Source organism: Musa acuminata, unplaced genomic scaffold (assembly GCF_036884655.1).
Source record: "Musa acuminata AAA Group cultivar baxijiao unplaced genomic scaffold, Cavendish_Baxijiao_AAA HiC_scaffold_1136, whole genome shotgun sequence".
NCBI lineage: Eukaryota > Viridiplantae > Streptophyta > Magnoliopsida > Zingiberales > Musaceae > Musa > Musa acuminata.
This window is the reverse complement of record NW_027021348.1, coordinates 10,178,110-10,184,287: the sequence shown is the minus strand read 5'-3', so window position 1 is coordinate 10,184,287 and position 6,178 is coordinate 10,178,110.

Below are 6,178 nucleotides of genomic sequence, written 5' to 3'. Positions count from 1 at the left end.
AACGGTCGTCGCGCACCCGCAACAACTTCGTTCAACGAACCGTTCGTCGCTCACACCCGCATGTACAGCTGCTTGACAGCATGTTTTCCCATGGTTTTGGGTCATTTTGCTTGTAAATATGTAAGTTCGAACAAGCTGCAGCGTTGCAAAGCGATCGCTCACCGAACCGAGCAAAACAGCCCCAAAACAGCCCAAAACGGCTCCGTTTTCGCGTGCCGCGGGAGGTGAGCGGAGTGCTGCCTCCGCTCACCAAAACGTCAGCCATCTCAGCACCCAGGAACCCCCCGGGTGGCACATGGCTGGATGGGGCTTCGGTTATATACCGGGCGTTGAACACTCTTTCGCAAGTTCGCACGTGACCTTTACGGGAACTTGGTGTTGCGTCCGGGACCAGGTGAGCGGCTGTTTGTGGGCTTGCAGCTGTTCGTTCATCCTTGAAAGCCTTGCTTTTCCCCCTCTCCCTCTTTTCTCTTGTGCACACAAGGTGTTCGACGAATTGCTTGTAAAGCTTTCCTTTTCGCGAGACTTCGGGACGTGTCCGTTGCTCGTTCTTTCGATCTAACTCTCTTTCTCTTTTACAGGTCCTTCGGGACCTGCGAGAGGTTACAAAGTGGGCTGATCCTTGCGGAGCAAGATCGCAAGGGCGAAGCGCGACTTAGGCAAGGCAAGCTAAGTTCGCGTCTTTGCCGCAAGAGTGACTCGCGACTTAGGCAACGCAAGCTAAGTTCGCGTCGTTGGCCGCAAGGGTGCCGCACGCCTTAGGCAATTCCAGCTAAGGTCGTGACATTGTGGTATCAGAGCGGGCAAGCTCTTCGATCGAACAGCGAACGAACTTCGCAACTTCGCCATGGCAAAGCATCGTGGCGAATCAAGCAAGACGGGGCAGGCCGGACCCTTGCCCCAAGCAGCCGCAGGTGGGCTGCATGTGCACACTCGCTCTCATGCTGTTGGAGCCGCTCATGAGGATCGCGGCAGCGAACAGGATGAGCGAGAAGTTGGCAACTCTCCGCGAGCGGAGGAAGCGCAATCTGGTGCGCTAACTGGGAAAAAGAGTCATAAGGAGAGACTCACGACGGCGGAAACCCGCCTGGATGTTCTGGAAGCGAGCATGGAGGAACTCTACCATGGCCAACAAAGACTTGTTGGGGTAGAGAGCTCGCAAGAGGAAGCGGAGTCCAGGATCGACAAGGTCGCGGCCCTAGTCGACCGACTGTCCGATGACACCAAGGACTCCGTGCAGCACTTACAAGATGTTGTGGCGGAACTCACGGCGAAGGTGGCTATGCTCACAAGAACGCTAAATGCGGGAGGAGGCAACACCCGCGTTGCACCGCCACAAAACTTGAGGGCACCTGAGCCCCATGGATACGGAGGGGCCAGAGATGCCAAGGAGCTCGAGAACTTTCTGTTTGACATGGAACAATACTTCCGAGCTACGAGACCCGATTCTGAAGATACCAAAGTTTCAATAGCAACAATGTATCTGAACGGAGATGCGAAACTTTGGTGGCGAACTCGTTGGGAGGAAATCCAACAAGGTCGGTGTCGAGTCGACACATGGGAAGACTTGAAGCGGGAGTTGAGAACTCAGTTCCTACCGGAGAACACAGAGTTCGTCGCAAGAAGGAAGTTGAGACAACTCCGCCAAAGTACCACCATCCGAGACTATGTAAAGCAGTTTTCTGCACTGATGCTGGACATACAGGACATGTCCGAGAAGGACAAGTTGTTCAGTTTCCTTGATGGTTTGAAACCATGGGCTCAGCAAGAGCTGAATCGAAGGAATGTTACCGACGTGGTCGGGGCAATTGCAGCTGCAGAAAGGCTCACCGACTTCGTTTCCTCTGAAGACCCAGCGAGAAGGAAACAATCTTCAAGCAATCGCCCTCAAAAACATTCTCGAGGGAAGGAGCTCGGGGGCGAACAGAAGAAGAAGAGCTCCCACAAAGGGCCGAACCCAAAAGGCAAGGCCTCGAAACCTGGAGGATGCTTCTTGTGCGGAGGACCGCACATGGTAAGGGAGTGCCCACAGAAGCAGGCACTCAACGCTTTGACAGCTTCCATCCACCCTCCCCGATCGGACAAGGGCAAAGCTGTTGCCCTTAGCTCAAGCAGTTCTGAATCCAGCAGCGACGATGAAGAGTCGCAAGGACCCCGAATGGGAGCAATGCGTTTGTTGAACGCTATGCGGGGTCAAGTGGGGGAGAACATGAAGACGAAGGCACAAAAAGCAGGAAGTAGTGAACTGATGTATGTGGACATCAAGCTGAATGGCCAAACGACCCGTGCAATGGTGGACACGGGCGCTACCCACAACTTCATAGCCGATCGTGAAGCACAGCGACTTGGGTTGACATTGGAGAAGAGCCCAAGCCGAATGAAAGCAGTGAACTCGGAGGCCAGGCGAATCTCCGGACTGGCGAAGGGAGTTCCCATCAGAATCGGGACTTGGAGCGGAACCACCAACATGATGGCCGTGCCACTAGACGACTTCCAAGTGATTCTTGGAATAGAGTTTATGCACGCGGCGAAGTTGGTGCCGATGCCATTCTTGAATTCCCTATGTATGATGGGAGGCGATGACCCCTGTGTGGTGCCCGTCTCTCGGAGAGGAACCAAGGAGCCCCAACATATTTCGGCATTACAATTGAAGAAAGGGGTGCGAAAGGGCGAACTAACATTCGTGGCTGCTATGAAGCTAGAGCCACTCAATGAAGAAGCCATTCAAGAACCTGCTGTGGTGGCCAACGTCCTGAAGGAGTTCAAAGACGTTATGCCACCTGAGTTGCCGAAGACTCTTCCGCCACGCAGAGGCGTGGATCACAGTATTGAGCTGGAGCCAGGAGTGAAGCCTCCAGCGAGACCACCCTATCGCATGGCCCCGCCAGAGTTGGCAGAACTTAGAAAGCAGTTAGGTGAACTGCTAAGCGGTGGTCTCATCCGCAGCTCAAAAGCACCTTTCGGAGCTCCAGTTCTCTTTCAGAAGAAACAAGATGGGAGTCTCCGATTATGCGTCGACTATCGAGCCCTCAACAAAGTAACAGTGAAGAACAAGTATCCCATCCCGCTCATCGCGGACTTGTTCGATCAACTGGGCAAGGCGAAGTATTTCTCAAAACTCGACCTCCGGTCGGGGTATTGGCAGGTGCGCATTGCTGAAGGCGACGAAGCAAAGACTACTTGTATGACCAGATATGGAGCGTTTGAGTTCTTGGTGATGCCTTTCGGCTTAACCAACGCTCCGGCCACATTCTGTACTCTCATGAACCAGCTATTCAAGGAGTATTTGGATAAGTTCGTGGTCGTCTACTTGGACGATATCGTCGTCTACAGCCAAACGCTCGAGGAGCACGTCAAGCACCTTCGGACGATTTTCAAGGTTCTCAGGGAGAACACGTTGTTCGTAAAAAGGGAGAAATGCTACTTTGCTCAGACTGAGATCCTATTCTTGGGGCATCGAATCGGTGATGGCTCCATTCGGATGGATAAGTCGAAGGTGCAAGCAGTTGCGGAATGGCGAACTCCAAAGAAGGTGCCAGAGTTGAGATCCTTCCTTGGTTTCGTCAACTACTATCGACGCTTCATTGCGGGATATTCGAAGCGGGCAACCCCACTGACGGAGTTGCTGAAGAAGGAGCAGCCTTGGAAGTGGTCTGACAGATGTGAGATAGCATTCCAAGATCTGAAGGCTGCTGTTCTGGAAGAACCAGTGCTCAAATTGCCAAACTATGGAGAGCCCTTTGAAGTCCATACAGATGCTTCGGACTTTGCTATTGGTGGAGTACTCATGCAAGAAGGTCATCCGGTGGCCTACGAGAGCCGCAAACTCAACGAGACCGAGAGGCGGTATCCAGTGCATGAGAAGGAGATGACAGCGGTGATCCACTGCCTACGAGTTTGGCGACACTACCTCCTTGGGTCGCGATTTGTGCTGAGGACAGACAACATCGCCCTGAGTTATTTCCAAACTCAAAAGAAGCTCTCCCCAAAGCAAGCACGGTGGCAGGACTTCCTGGCTGAATTTGATATGGCAATGGAATATAAGCCCGGGAAGGCGAACGTCGTGGCCGATGCGCTGAGTCGGAAGGTGGAGTGCGTGAATGCTACACAACTGGAGGGCAGAGGCCAAACAAGTCAGTTACACTCCAACTTCCTTTCCCGAATCAGAGATGGACTGTATAGTGATCCCCAGGCAGTTATCCTGATGCAGCTCATCAAAGAAGGCAAGGCACGACGATTTTGGGTCCAGGAGGGACTTGTTTACACAAAAGGGAATAGGGTTTATGTTCCCCGAGTGGACAACTTAAGGCGTGAACTCTTAAAAGAGTGTCACGATTCCCTTTGGGCTGGACATCCCGGCATTCACAGAACATTGGCTCTCGTGGAGAGGGCCTTCTACTGGCCAAAGATGGGGATTGATGTGGAGGAGTATGTTCGAACATGCCTTACTTGCCAACAAGACAAGGTGGAGCAGCGGAAGCCGGTGGGACTTTTGGAGCCGTTGCCCGTACCAGAAAGGCCATGGGAGAGCATTTCCTTAGACTTCATATCAAGCTTGCCACCTGTAGGGGGACTTGGATCGATACTTGTGGTGGTCGATCGGTTTTCAAAGTATGCAACATTCATTGCTGCTCCCCTACACTGTTCAGCTGAAGAGGCGGCCAGACTGATGATGAAGGGTGTAGTGAAGTATTGGGGAGTCCCACACAATATCATTAGTGATCGAGACGCTCGGTTTCTGGGACGGTTCTGGACCGAGCTATTCAAGTTGTTGGGATCAAAGTTATACTTCTCTACAAGCCTCCACCCCCAGACGGATGGTCAGACTGAAAGAATAAATTCGCTCTTGGAGCAGTATCTCCGGCACTACGTGAGTGCCAATCAACGAGATTGGGTGAAGCTGTTGGACATCGCCCAATTCTCCTACAACTTGCAGCGGAGCTCTGCATCCAACAAGAGCCCCTTCGAAATTATCACAGGACAACAACCGTCGACTCCGCACACTATGGCAATTGGGTATACGGGGAGTAGTCCATCAGCCTACCATTTCGCAAAGGAGTGGCATCGAAATGCCGATATTGCGCGGGCTTACTTGGAGAAGGCGGCAAAACGGATGAAGAAGTGGGCAGACTTGGGAAGGCGACCACAGGAGTTCAAAGTTGGCGATTTGGTGTTGGTAAAGCTCCAACCAGCATCACTCCAATTCTTCAGGAAAAGAGTCCACAAAGGATTGGTGCGTAAGTATGAAGGGCCCTTCCCAATTATCAGCAGGGTAGGCAATGTTTCTTACAAGTTGCAGCTGCCGGCGTGGTTCAAAATTCACAACGTTCTTCACGCCAGCAACCTGAAGGCCTACCATTCAGATCCGCAAGATGCTTCTCGAAGTGTTCCAACTCGGCTACCTCCCATCACAGCCTCCTACGAGAAGCGAGTGGAAACCATTCTGGCGGATCGCAAGATAAAGCTACCCAACGGAGCGGAGCAAACAGAGTACTTGGTGAAGTGGCGAAAGCTTCCCCGAACTGAAGCCAGTTGGGAGCCTGAAGACGCCCTGCGACATGAAGAAGACGTCATCAACAACTACCAACAAGCGTCGACGAGGGCGTCGACAGTTTAAGTGGGGGAGAATGTCACGAACGGTCGTCGCGCACCCGCAACAACTTCGTTCAACGAACCGTTCGTCGCTCACACCCGCATGTACAGCTGCTTGACAGCATGTTTTCCCATGGTTTTGGGTCATTTTGCTTGTAAATATGTAAGTTCGAACAAGCTGCAGCGTTGCAAAGCGATCGCTCACCGAACCGAGCAAAACAGCCCCAAAACAGCCCAAAACGGCTCCGTTTTCGCGTGCCGCGGGAGGTGAGCGGAGTGCTGCCTCCGCTCACCAAAACGTCAGCCATCTCAGCACCCAGGAACCCCCCGGGTGGCACATGGCTGGATGGGGCTTCGGTTATATACCGGGCGTTGAACACTCTTTCGCAAGTTCGCACGTGACCTTTACGGGAACTTGGTGTTGCGTCCGGGACCAGGTGAGCGGCTGTTTGTGGGCTTGCAGCTGTTCGTTCATCCTTGAAAGCCTTGCTTTTCCCCCTCTCCCTCTTTTCTCTTGTGCACACAAGGTGTTCGACGAATTGCTTGTAAAGCTTTCCTTTTCGCGAGACTTCGGGACGTGTCCGTT